Source organism: Danio rerio, chromosome 14, assembly GCF_052040795.2.
Source record: "Danio rerio strain M-AB ecotype USA chromosome 14, GRCz13ab, whole genome shotgun sequence".
In the NCBI taxonomy this organism is placed as follows: Eukaryota; Metazoa; Chordata; class Actinopteri; order Cypriniformes; family Danionidae; genus Danio; species Danio rerio.
In genome coordinates, this window is record NC_141034.1 from 17,673,858 (window position 1) to 17,688,014 (window position 14,157).

General features: G+C 34.7%; 1 protein-coding gene and 1 long non-coding RNA gene across 2 annotated transcripts in view; one reads left to right on the forward strand and one right to left on the reverse strand.

Moving 5' to 3' along the window:
* immt (inner membrane protein, mitochondrial (mitofilin)) overlaps positions 1–14,157 on the forward strand; it is a 905,839-nt gene that overhangs the window by 332,098 nt on the left and 559,584 nt on the right. The window lies entirely within an intron of this gene.
* Positions 125–3,893, reverse strand: LOC141377473 (uncharacterized). The gene is made up of 3 exons (XR_015507341.1): positions 1,316–3,893; positions 1,124–1,243; positions 125–1,042 (listed from the first exon to the last, which is right to left on the reverse strand). It is a non-coding gene; the product is annotated as an uncharacterized LOC141377473 (long non-coding RNA).

Genomic DNA, 14,157 nt, shown 5'->3' on the forward strand with positions numbered 1-14,157 from the left:
CAATTACGGCAATTTACCCGACTACGCCACCTTGGGAATTTCACCCAAATAATTAAAATACACGCACCACCTATATAAAAGGCACGCACAAGTTCGCTCCACCAATTGCAGTCAGAGACATTGGCATGGTACAAAAATAAAATTACTTTATTAACAGATCTTGAATAAAAACAGGATTAAAACCAATATTGCAACATTGACATGGCAGTTCGTGAAAGTGCAAATTGTGCCCCAGGGCTAGAGCTCGCCAGCCAGGGAAGGTGGCCAGACTGTACTTCAGGCAAGTGAAAACCACTGCAATCCACTGTGTAAGAAAGAGCACCCACACGCACAAACCAGCACACTGTTATCACTACACACTGTGAGAAAAATCATAAAATCTCCAATAAAATTAGCCTTCCGCCCTGGGAGCTCTTGCTTCATCACAAGCCAACAAGTCGGACCAATGCCCTGCAATTAAGCAAAAAAATAATAATAAATTCAATTTACACAAGTAAAATTATTAAATAAACAAAAAATACAAATGTAATAGAATTGATAAATGAAAACAAAGAAAGTCGATTAAATCCCACCTTAAACAATGAAAAGAAACAATTCAACCTTAAGCCAAATTTATTACTAAAGAGAAAATAAACCAAACATCAATATTAAAGAATACAGCAGTAAAGATTCACAAAGAGCACAAAATGTAGTGAAAATCTTAAATCAAAACCTGCTGAATGAATAAGTCAAAATAAAGAAAATAAACAAATAAATCCAGCCAAACTATAAGTATCCTACTTAATAATAAATGCATCCAATCAAATGAACCAAATAGGAAAAATGGGACCCAAACAAACAATAATAGATAAATATACCAACAAAAATAAGTTAAATAAACAGTCCTTGTATAAACCATAAACCGAACAAAATGGAAAACAAACAGAAAACTAAAATCTAAGAAAACAGGATCACAGGAAAACATGGGGAAACAGGACAGCTCTGTAGCCGCACATAAATGCGGAACGCCCGACGGAGCTCCCCTCGCAGATTGCCACCCAGCCTACAAACAGATAAATCAATCATCATGATAAAAAGTCCAAAATCTGCTACAAGCAAATTGCAACTACATGCAAACACCTACCTACCGCTCGTCAAAGGGGATCTGGGTTAGATCAATCAAAGGCAGATATCATGTAGATCTCAGTCAAACAGCTGGCACAGCCAACAAACACAGCCGCGCACCTGGGTCTGGTTCTCACAGCTGAGAAGAGCGGACACACAGCATTTCCAAAATGATCGCATCAACCACAACATTAAACAGATGCTTCCTTACCTTTTCCAGTCTCTACACTCATTCTAGCGATGGCGATCACAGCAAAACATTTTAGGCAAAGCGATATTCAGCCCGATCTTTCACTGCCCTCAGCAGGTGTCGGAAGTGACGAAAGTGGGTTCACGGCACCGCAACTCATCAGGTGACGCATCCCAGGTAGCAAATGCTTTCCTCTTTTTATAGCCCGAATGCCGTTTTGTGATAGGACAGAGACAAAGACCCGTAAATTACTTACGCTAGGCAACTAATTATCTCTCCTGCCACATTTAGGTCACAAAACACAAACCAAACACAAACTGATATGTGAACATGGGACCATTAATATACATGCCGTGGGCTGCATTTTGTAGATTTTTCTCTTTAACAGTGAAAGCTAGAATCCAGTAAAAAGACTGCAAAGCGTCCCTAAAACAGGCCATCTGGAGAAGAGGGAACTTGTTCTTTCCCCATGGAGGGCCAGGCTCTTCATCTAACGGCCTTAAAAAAAAATGGCATGAAATCCTCAAAGAAAGAGTTTTTTTTCCCTTCCCTAGATGTGACAGCCCGAACACTGCCAGTCTGGGACGCTATGCCTTCCAGCTCGCAGAATTAGTGCACTTCATCAGTGGCTCAGAGTGTGGGAGGATGGTCTCCCTTCTTTCCCACTCCCAGCCCCTGCTTCGGAGGTGATGCGAGGTGAGAGTGAACCTCTCGCCTCCTGCTAGTCCACAGGACCCCAGCCCTCCCTGGTTGAGAACTCCCACTCCGTGCTGCCCCACCAATGGTGCGTCAGCGTTCATGCCGATGGTGCCACTTGCGAGGGCTCTGCCACTCTGGTTTGCACTGGCCAGCCTGTCGCAATGGCTCATTTGTATGATCAGACTCGGCTATGTGATTCGATTCACGATACAGCCTCCTAAGTTCATGGGCATATGTTTCACCAGGGTCAACCCTGCATCAACCCCTGTCTTGCAAGAGCAGATTGCTGTCCTCCTGGCGAAGGATGCAATCGAGCCAGTCTTTCCAGCCGAGATGAAGAGCGGTTTTACAGCCCGTAATGAGACATGGTGCTTCGGCAGCTCGACCTACTGGGGCTTCAGGTCAGCCAAGAAAAGAGCAAGCTTGCCCCCGTGTAGAGCAGTCCTTTGTAGACCTGTCTGAGAGAGTTTGACATGTAAACTGGTCCTACTGATAATATTTTAGAGGCTCCTGGGCATATAGCATCCACAGCTTCTGTCTTGCTAGTCGGGTTGCTCCATATGAGACCGCTTCAGTATTGGCTTCACAATTGGGTCCCCAGACGCGCATGACGCGTGGGCACACACTGGGTAACACCACTCCACTGTGTCACCGCGTCCTCAGCCTCTGGATGGACTCTGCATTTCTACAGGCCTGTGTGCCTCTAGAACAAGTGTCCAGGCATTTTGACGAATGCTTCCAGTTGTGCTGGGGGGGCGTGTGTTGCGGGCATTTAGCTGTGGGTCCATGGTAGGAACCTGGTGACATTGGCGTTTTAATTGTCTGGAGCTATTGGCTGTGTATCTTGCGCTACGCAATTTTATTTTTAGAGTACATCAGCAGAGCTCATTAATATCACAATCATTCCAAATATGGACATTAAGGAGCTTCTAGTTCTATGGCTGTTTAAGGGTAAAAAATTAGCATATTGACAAAAATGACCACTTCTGGGTCATTTTTTAACTTGATATCAGAAAACAATTTAAATTATTGAATTAATGCCCTGTATGGCACCTTTAATTAAAATGGCAAATAACGCTACTGAATTTTGCCCAAAAATGCAGTTGTAAAAGAAGGGGATTAAATATATATTCTATTTACAGATGTTACTACTTCAATGTGTTCCTTGTGCCGCCATTCATACCGCGGCGACGGCGGTACTTGATGCGCCAGCAGCATTTGACCGCTGGGTGGCACTTTAACCACAGATATTCCGCTTTGCCTTTTCACAATGCTAAACAGACTGTTCTGTAGGCGTAGCTTACTGTATATGATGTGATGTGTTCAATTAAAATATAATTTTAATTTAGTTTTTCTGGTAATAGACATGCTCTTACACTATACTATGCTGTAGAAAAGATACATGGTGAGAAGTCAAAAAGCAAATATAAGAATTAAGTTATTAGCCTTCAGTGCCCGATTAAATTGCGTTAGGGTGAAAATAATGTTTTGATTTCTTTGACTATCATGGCAATGTTATAATCTCAAATCTTAAACGTGCGCATATAAAAAACAGCAAAATAATATAGATTATCCTGCCGGTAGAGCACATCACCTCACAGTTGTGAACTTGCGATCACCTCAACTTACATTTAATTTTTTTTTACCTGGTTTATTGTAAACTTATTAAGTGCAAAGAGGATTCGTTTTGGAAAATAGAATTGAAGAAATGAAAGACAACTAAAATGAAAGCACCAACATTCAGTACAAATAATTAGTCTTAAATAAATAAATAAATAAATAAATAAATAAAGCAGTCTTTTAGTCTAAATATAGAGAGATGTAGTGTTTGCTATTTTGATAGAACTAAGACTAGACATGTTCATTTATATTTTTAATTTACGTTTTTATTTACATTTTCGTTGTTGATTATATTTACGATCTCATTTTATGTTTCAATTATAGTACATAATTATAAACGAATAATGAAAATAAATGAATAATGAAAATAGGACATAAATTAAGTCTGGCAAGTTTATTTTTAATAATTTAGTTTCAGTTCTGTTTTTTGTTTCAAAACGTCAATGTTCTGCTTTATAGTATAACTGTTGTTTTGTTTTGTTTTTTTACTTAATGGCTCAGTATGTTTTGTATTTTAATTTCATATTCAGTCACCTTGCATATGCGTGTAAAATATAATGCCGCATAACCGCGGAAAAAGAAGAAAAGGCTGTCAGTTAAAGCTAATTAATCAAAATTAGCTATATTAAAATACAGCATTTATGTTAATACAGGCAGAGTGTGAACAAACTAAGGCTAAGATATGTGCTTGCCTTTTAATGCATTTAAAAATATTTGCGGCCTTTTTATAGGCTACAGGCAACTATGGTGTATAATAATGTTTTTTTGTTTTTTTTTTTGTATGGTAAAGGACAATGCACATTATGTTATTGATGTAAACTTAGGCTAAAACTTACCATTGATAAACGTGACCTACCTCAAGCAGATCACTTAAAGTGTAATAAAAATAATGGCAGGACATAAATGAAGTCCCGCAAGTTTATTTTTAATAATTTAGTTTCAGTATTTTTTTTCCTCAAAACGTCAATAGCATATTCAATAATCTAAACATTAAAGATGGACCGCAAGATGTGTTGAGTGGCTATGTGGTGAAGAACGATGGCAAAGCTAAGTGTGATTATTGTAATAAACTAATAAGTTATAAAGCAGAGTCCCGACCAACAGGACTAAGCATATGCGGTTGGCTCATTCTTCACGAATATAGAATTAAAATTATGGTGCGTTAGGTTCATTGTGCATCCCGCAGGTGCAACCAACAAGGGTTGTGTATTTGAGTTTAACTTTTTTGAGCGTTATAAGCAGCTCGTTGTTAGTTTTTATTTAAATATATCGAGCCGAAACTAAGCAGCGCATTCTCTCCGCCTCCTCGTTTATAACCAGCTGGACACGCCACTGAAGCAGGAGAGACACTCCGTCGTTCATAATCTTAGCTGATGTGTCGGAGTCGAAAGAATATATCAAAGAGGAATGTTCTTTTAACAGTACCGATATGTTTAATCTTTTTTCCCTGTCATTTCTCTTCAGCAAATTATATTTTTAAAGCTGCTTGATTCTTTTAAAACCGAAAGCAGAGCCCGTCAATTGGTGTTTTTTCATAAGGTACTCCTTTATGAATGTTTTATTTTATGAGTAGTCTTTAATGTGCTTTTTAATAGTTTTATTTTATTCAAAGCAGCACTTAAAAGCGAATTTATCTTCAAAACGTGGCATGAGAGCGATGCATGTCATGTGTCGCATATATTGCCTTTTTTCTGATCTTTTTGCATAAAGGTTTTAATCAAAAGACAGGTAATTTAATTAGTTTCGATGTGCTAAAATATTTGTTAAATAAATGTTATTTCAAAAAAAGCATATGCAATGTGCTCTGACAGGTAAAATCCGATTCTTTCTCTCTTTCAAGTTCAAAGCAAATTTCAATGCCGAAGGATTTTATATATGCATATACAAGACTTTGTAGTATATTAACATCAACAAATTAATAAAATAAGTAGCAAATGAGAAATAAATGACAGACAAGTTGATAAAAACAGACATTATCTCTAATTATCAGAATTGCAAGATTAAAACAGCTGAATATAGGCCTAAAATAATCTAGAAAGCAACTACTGCGCGCTGATATTTATTCTTCTTTTTTTCCGAATAACGAACAATTTCAACCACGGGGAGATACCGACAGCTTGATTTGCAGTATTTTCTAACATGTTAGAAGCGGGCAGCGGACATCAGCTAGCCGTAAAGACGGGCCGGCACAAAAAAAAAACATGGCTGCCGGTTGAGAAGCGGCTGTGCCCTCAGCAGCTGATTGAGACGGAGCTGCATATCCTAACTGAGTGCACTAAATACTCTGAGATCCGGGAGAAATTCTACCCGATAATCCAACACATACAAAACAACTTTGAGTCCCTGTCGAACAGAACCCATCTTACTGGGGGAGTGTGTGTGCTGCTGTGTGTTCACCCAACAATACCCGCTCCTGTCTCCAACACACAAATACTGGAACTCTTTATGTGGACTTACTTTTGATAATAGGCTACTATTATAACCTTTATCCTGTTTAATGTTATCAAAAATCTATTTTTATTTTTATTATTATATTTTTATTTTTTATGATATTTTTATTTTTATTAATCACTTTTTTATTATATGTTATTTTCATATTTGTTTGCACTACTGCCCTTTTTGCACTGTCTTGTTTGTGAGACGCGCACTGCTTTGGCAAAACGAATGTACAGTTACTTGTCATGCCAATAAAGCACCTCAAATATGAAAATAGCCTAGGCAACAAATAACAAATAGTAGTCTAATAATAACAAAAAATGCCCTTTTCATTTTCATACAATAGGCCTATGTGTGGGTTTTGACAATATGTGTTTAATTAAGCTATAAAGATCAGATGAAATGCATAGTGAAATATGAAATAAATGTCTCTTTTGCTGAAAATTTAATTATTCTATATATTTATTATTTTAAAAATCAACTCCTTTTTGCCCAGAGAAAGAGGCGCGCGGCACTAGCGGACATGGGGTGCTTTTCCAAAAAAAGACGTACAGTAACTTGCGGCTGAACTATGCACAGTTTGGGGAAAAAAAGAATATAGTGATGCATGTTTCCCAAAACCCCTAGTTTCCATCATTTGAATCAGGTTAGTTATAAGTAAATCGCACATAATGATAAAGCACACCATCATCACGAGGGCAATTAAATAGACAACCTAAACATATTTTTAATTGTTTATTTATGTAATGTGAGTTTTTATAACTTTGTTCTTTAAATTATTTATAACTTAGGCTATTCTATCGAGATGACACCATAAAAGGCCTTCAATGCACTGATATAGGTAATAGGGATACAATGAAAAGCCGATTTTACTATTGAACCTGTTTTTATTCATTGACGGCTTCCAAACGCCGCATTTCTGTTGCGCGAAAAAAAGCTGCTGCAAATAAGCAAATTTATGACAAAACAATTTTAATAGTTTCATAGTAGTAGCTGGTGTGCTTCATCTGCGTGATTCTGATTTGACATTCTTCCGCTAAACTTGCGCTGTGTTAATGTGTAAATGGGCTATGATCTTTGCTATTGAGGCTAAGGCATCCAGGTGTAAATGAGCTACTTTCAATTTCGAGGTGGGGGAAGTGGGAAGAGGCAATTCAAATGTACCATCTCTAAAAATAAAAAGGCCGCTTACATTTGTGTTTATTATTACCTTATTTTTATTTTATTATTATTAATTTATTCATTCATTCTTCATTCATTTTCTTTTCGGTTTAGTCCCTTTATTAGTCTGTGATCGCCACAGCGGAATGAACCGTCAACTTATCCAGCATATGTTTTTTAAGTGGATGGCAGGAGGGCCAGCTGGGGCTTCGGGACGGAGTGAAAGGAAAGGCGGAATTTGCCCCGAGTCTGGGAAAGATGGCTTGCCGTAATTACACTAGTTTTCCTATCGCACAAATGCGCCAAACACATAAACAAATAAATAAAAAAGGAAAAGAAAACATCTAGACTTATAGGCTGAGGTCTTTTTGCTTATAATCGCCCTTATGTTTCCGTTTTAAATGTAAGGCTGTTGCATAGAATAATACAATTTTAATTTATAAGTGATTTTGCTGCGTCCCCCTTGATGTTTCAATAACGCATAATAATCTACCATATTAAAGACACAGCAGACATAAAGGTTGTGTGTGAGAGACCGAGCAAAAGAGCGCTCTCTTCACAGCTCTGTTGATGCTGCTAGCGGCTTCTTTCTTTTTGTTATTTATTTTGCAGATAATACACCATATGAATACAACAGAAAGACATAAAACTTTACAAATTACCTTTTGTAGACTCAAAACAAGTGTCATATCTTGATAAGCCTAAGCCACATTGAAATATAATTTAAAGAATTACATTATCGGATATAATAAAATCGCATTAAATAAATAAACCAATATAAAACAAGCAAAAGCAAGTTTAGGTAGGCCTATATAGCCTACATAAATAAAACAGTTAAAGCCAAATCAAACTTTTATTTTACAAGATATTTTCTTTTAAAAGATTTTAGATATTCTATATTCTAAAAACAATAAACACCAGAGAAGGTTTAGAATATTATTTATAAAGTATTTGGATATGATGATAATAATCAAATCGTGCAAACAGAGCATTTTTGGGAACACGTTTCAGGTCTCTCCAGTGCATTTGGGCTGAATGTTTGACTGTGTCTAAATGAGGATGTTATAAAATACATTTTCTACCGAGTTATTAACGGATGCACGATGCCAACAGTCGGGGGACGTTCTGGGGGCTGGGTTTGCGTTATGCGCTGCGAGCTATAGGCCGACAGTGGAAATGCGACATGATTTCGGTCTCACTGATGCCTATTAACACCTGAAAGACAAGCTTTTGGTTATGAGATGGGGGAAGGGGTATGTCTCCACCCTCAAGTGTTTTCCACAAACATGGTTACACAAAATCCAAAACTCCCGAGGACGGATGGCGTAACCGTAGCAAAACCTATGCTTTTCAAAACCAAACCGCATTAAATATGGGGCATTTAAACATTAAATAACGAATACATCAAGTGAAATAACGAATATGCAAAAACACATGTATATAAATATAAAGGACTATTATAATTAGCAAAATGCTGCTCTATTTATCTTTGTATTTTTAAAATTTTATTATTGTTATTTTTAATATTTTGAATTAATTAAAGCTATAGACAAATACTGCTTGACATTTTAGAAAATGTTTTGCGTATACCCAGTACCGAGAACAAACAAACAAAAGCACATGGCTTGTTAATCAATTTAATCAAGCTCTAGCCACGAATAAAATAATAGACTATTTTATTATTTTAATATTTTAGACGACGGGTTAGTAAATATATTATAAATGGTTATGTTCAGATCAATGAAATAATAACTTTAATAATTCTGCTTTGCATTTTTCTATGCATTACTAACATCACAAACCATACATTTGTTTTATAAGTTAACCAAATATTTGCAGAGATTCAGCAGTTTATTTTCTGACGCGTTTGCCAGTCATGCCAGTCAGTGAAAAAAAAAGTAACTGGCCCCGCTTGCAGGTCAGATTCGTTTTTATTAATCTGATTCAACTTTTATTATTTACAGGACATAAAAATGCAATTAAAAGTTTCAAATCAATGTGCATTGTCCTTTACCATACAAAAAAAAAACCATTGTTATACACCATAGCCTGTAGCCTATAAAATGGCCGCAAATCTTTTTAAATGCATTAAAAAGCAAGCGCATATTAGCCGTACCTTGAGTTTGTTCACATTCTGCCTGTATTAACATGCATGCTGTATTTTAATATAGCTTATTTTGATGAATTAGCTCTAACTGACAGCTTTTTCTTCTTTTTCAGCGGTTATGCTCGCATTATATTTCACACGCATATGCAAGGTGACTGAAATTTAAATTCAAATACAAAACATACTGAGCCATTAAGTAAAAAAAAAAAACAACAGTTATAGCTACTTTAAAGGAGAACATTGACGTTTTGAAAAAAAAAAAACTGAATTGAAACTAAATTATTAAAAAATAAACCTGCTAGACTTAATTTATGTCTTGCGGCAAAAATATTTTTATTATAATCTGCTTAAAATAGGTCAATTTATTTATTTATTTTTTTGCTTTTGATGAAGCTGCATTCAACTTAAGCTCAATGTCGGCAATGTCTTTAAATAAATAATATATCTAGACCTATTTTCATTATTCATTAATTTTCATTATTCGTTTATTATTATCTACAATTGTTGAGACATAAAATGAGATAGTAAACTATAATCAACAACGAAAATGTAAGTAAAAACAGAAATAAAAACATAAATGAAAATGTCTTGTCTTAGTCCTGTCAAAATAGCAAACACTGAACATCTCTCTATATTTAGGTTAAAAGACTGCTTTATTTATTTATTTATTTATTTATTTAAGACTACTTATTTGTACTGAATGTTTATGCTTTCATTTTAGTTGCAAAAAGATCAGAAATTGATCTCGCACGCGCAGGGAAAAAAGGAAATTATGCCACACATGACTTGCATCGCTCTCATACCAAGTTTTGAGGATAAATTCGCTTTTGGATGCTGCTTGAAATAAAATAAAACTATCAAAAAGCACATTAAAGACTTTAATAAAAAATTAAAACATTCATAAAGGAGTATCTTATGGAAAAACACCACGGGCTCTGCTTTCGGTTTTAAAAGAATCAAGCAGCTTTAAAAAATATAATTTGCTGAAGAGAAATGACACGAAAAAAGTAAAAATAAAAAGATTAAACATATCGGGACTGTTAAAAGAAAATTCCTCTTTGATATATTCTTTCAACTCCGATACATCAGCTAAGATTATGAATGACGGAGTGTCTCTCCTGCTTCAGCAGCGTGTCCCGCTGGTTATAAACGATGAGGCGGAGAGAATGCGCTGCTTAGTGAACCTAACGCGCCATTATTTTAATTCTATATTAGTGAAGAATGAGCCAACCGCATATGCTTAGTCCTGTTGGTCGGGACTCTGCTTTATAACTTAGTTTATTACAATAATCACACTTAGCTTTGCCATCGTTCTTCACATGTTGCCACTCGGCACATCTTGCGCTCCATCTTTAAACAAATGTTTACATTATTGAGGTGCTCTCAGGCGGCCAAGTTTCTGGCAGAGTAGCGAGTGAAAAAATGTGCTTGCAGAAATTGGAATCAAAATTTAAATTATAAAACAAGCATCGTATTCTTTCTAATCCTCGCCCAGTTTTAATACAAGTTGTGTTTTTTATATTTGTGGCTGTGAAGTTTATTAAGAATATATATATATATATATATATATATATATATATATATATATATATATATATATATATATATATACTTTATTTTTTTTATACTTTAAGTGATCTGCTTGAGGTAGGTCACGTTAATCAATGGTAAGTTTTAGCCTAAGTTTACATCAATAACATAATGTGCATTGTCCTTTACTATACAAAAAAAAAAGAAAAAAAAACATTATTATACACCATAGTTGCCTGTAGCCTATAAAAAGGCCACAAATGCATTAAAAGGCAAGCACATATCTTAGCCTTGAGTTTGTTCACACTCTGCCTGTAATACCATAAATGCTGTATTTTAATATAGCTTATTTTGATAAATTAGCTCTAACCTTTGACAGCTTTTTCTTCTTTTTCCGCGGTTATGTGGCATTATATTTCACACACATATCCAAGGTGACTGAATATGAAGTTAAAATACAAAAACATACTGAGCCATTAAGTAAAAAAAAAAAAAAAAAAAACAGTTATAGCTACTTTAAAGGAGAACATTGACGTTTTGAAAAAAAAAAAAAAAAAACTGAACAGAACTGAAACTAAATTATTAAAAATAAACCTGCAAGACTTAATTTATGTCCTGCGGCAAAAATAATTTTATTATACTTTTAGTGATCTGCTTAAGGTAGGTCAATTTATTTTTCTCAGTGTTTCACGTACTGTACGGCAATGTCTTTAAATAAATAATTTATTTAGGCCTATTTTCATTATTCATTTATTTTCATTATTCATTTATTATTCGTTTATGTACACTTGTTGAGACATAAATGAGATAGTAAAATATAATCAACAACGAAAATGGAAATAAAAACAGAAATAAAACAAATGAAAATGTCTTGTCTTAGTCCTATCAAAATAGCAAACACTGAACATCTTTCTATATTTAGGCTGCTTTATTTATTTATTTATTTATTTATTTATTTATTTATTTATTTATTTATTTATTTAAGACTACTTATTTGTACTAAATGTTTGTGCTTTCATTTTAGTTGTCTTTTACTTCTTCAATTCTATTTTCCAAAACGAATCCTCTTTGCACTTAAAAAGTTTACAATAAAGGGTGTTAACAAATTTTAAATGATTAATGAAGGAATAATAATACTTTGACTTATTGTTTAATATCATTTACAAGCACAGTAGCTGTATGGGCTATTTCTGTCCGTTCGCATCCCGTCCCTTTGCGCCCCCTGGCGGCTCATTCACAAACTGGGGTCATACACTAAAAACAGAGCGGCACCTATTTCAAACGGCGGCGGTACAAGCCGCGGCGTTAATAGCCACTTTGAACTCTCACCTACTGTACAAGGTCAACACGTTTTTGAGCAAAATATTACTAAACTTCTACAGTTGTCACTTGCATAATAGTGTGAAACACAATGTAAATGTAATTCGACAAATTATGAAACAGACTTTGATAATCATCATGACTGATTAACTGACAACACAGATAAAAACAATGGGCAAGGCACTTCCTCGTCCTTTTACTGGACTTTAAGATTGTGATTTCAAAGTCAAGGTGTCTTTATTAATATAAATTAATTTTACAAATATAAGTTAGTTTTACAGAGAGAAAATTCAGCAGTCCATCACTAAAATTGATTCCACATGTATATCACTACACTGTACTACAATACAAAATGTATAAATCTAAAAACAAGAAAATCATGATGAAATTTCACACACATAATCACAGGAACAAATTGCCATTGCTTGCAGACAATGTGGTCTCACTCATCTATTACCATTTTATTTAGTAATTCTACTGCTGCAGATCTAAAAAGTTTTCTATCTTTCTAGCTTACTATCTCTAAAAGTATCTGCTAGTTTTCCATTTAGTGGCTGCAATTACCATCGTAGAAGCTGAATTTATTAATTATAAACATAACAGCTGAATTTCAATTTCAGTTTGGTCAACAGACTGTAAGAAGAGCCGGCAGGAGTTTTGTTGACATACTGCCCACTGTTTATGAAGCAGTTTATCTAATGTGGTAATGTCATGGCTTTTTAAGCAATTAGATTTTGTTCATATATTATATTATGTTATGTTAAATTATATTTTGTTAAATTATATGTGTGTGTACTTTTTTCCTATTAGTTTAAATTTATTAGCAATTTCTCAAGTTTATCATTATATTTTTTTTATATTTTATTTACACCACATATCAATTCATTATTTGTTATTTAATTTTTTTTGGAACATTTCTATTGTTTCTGGAACAGTGGTTTTCTAATCAGCCAGTGTATCAGCTATGAGCACAATGGAATGAGTACATTACTCCGTGCTAATGCTGAATCAATCTCAAACTGTTTCTTCTGCAGTATCTTAAAAAGAGTCATTCATCAAACGAAGATTTTTTTCAGTGCTCTTTGGTGAAATTTTTCTTGTCAGTTTTTAATTCTTAGTGGGAAAGACCTTTAAAAAAATAAAGGCTGTAATGTATTTGATAATCAGTAATTTGATAGCTGTCGAATATATGATAGTTCATTCCCCTTTTAAATTGTTTAATTAATAACATTTGTATAAGCTATATGAACTGTAATATTATCCTCCATCAGCATATGGAAGAGTCATTCTACATAAATGTTCTCTTTTAAAATGACAAAATGTGTAACCTTTGTACCTTTGACTTCTGAAAACAACACTGTAAACGATTTCTGTTGTTTTCACAGTATTATGCTGCATTTCTCAACAGTTTCTTACTGTTTAAGCTATGCACATTGGGTTACTGTAATTATTGTTGTTTTTTATAATAATGTATTCACAACCTTTCAATTCTGTGAACATGGTTAACAGTATGCTACTGTAGATTTTTCAATGAATTTTGGGAAAAAATTTGTTACTAAATACAGTAGGCCTACTGCAAATGACTATGAAGAACTTCACACACGCTATATATTATTATTATTATGTTTATTTTGTTTTGACAAATTATTTTGTGAAGTGAATAAACTAACCAGTTTCCTCAGACTGTTCAGTGCTTTAAACTGTCCCCTGGTTTTCCATTTTTGGGTTCACTGCACCTTAATTGTCACCATCCTGCAGTTTGTCTCCATTCCCCTAGAGGTCCCCGTGTTTCCCCTCTGTCTTTGTTCTTCCTCATGTGTTCTTGTTTACTTAATTTGGATCACCTGTGACTTGTTCCAGCCAGTGTATTTAAGTTGTCACTTTGTCCGTGTTCCTCACTCGGTTTTTGAGTCATCTCTGGTGAACTTGCCTTGCGTTTCCCTTGATCTCCTGAGCTACGTCTAGTAAGAGTGTTTTATTTTCCTTGTTG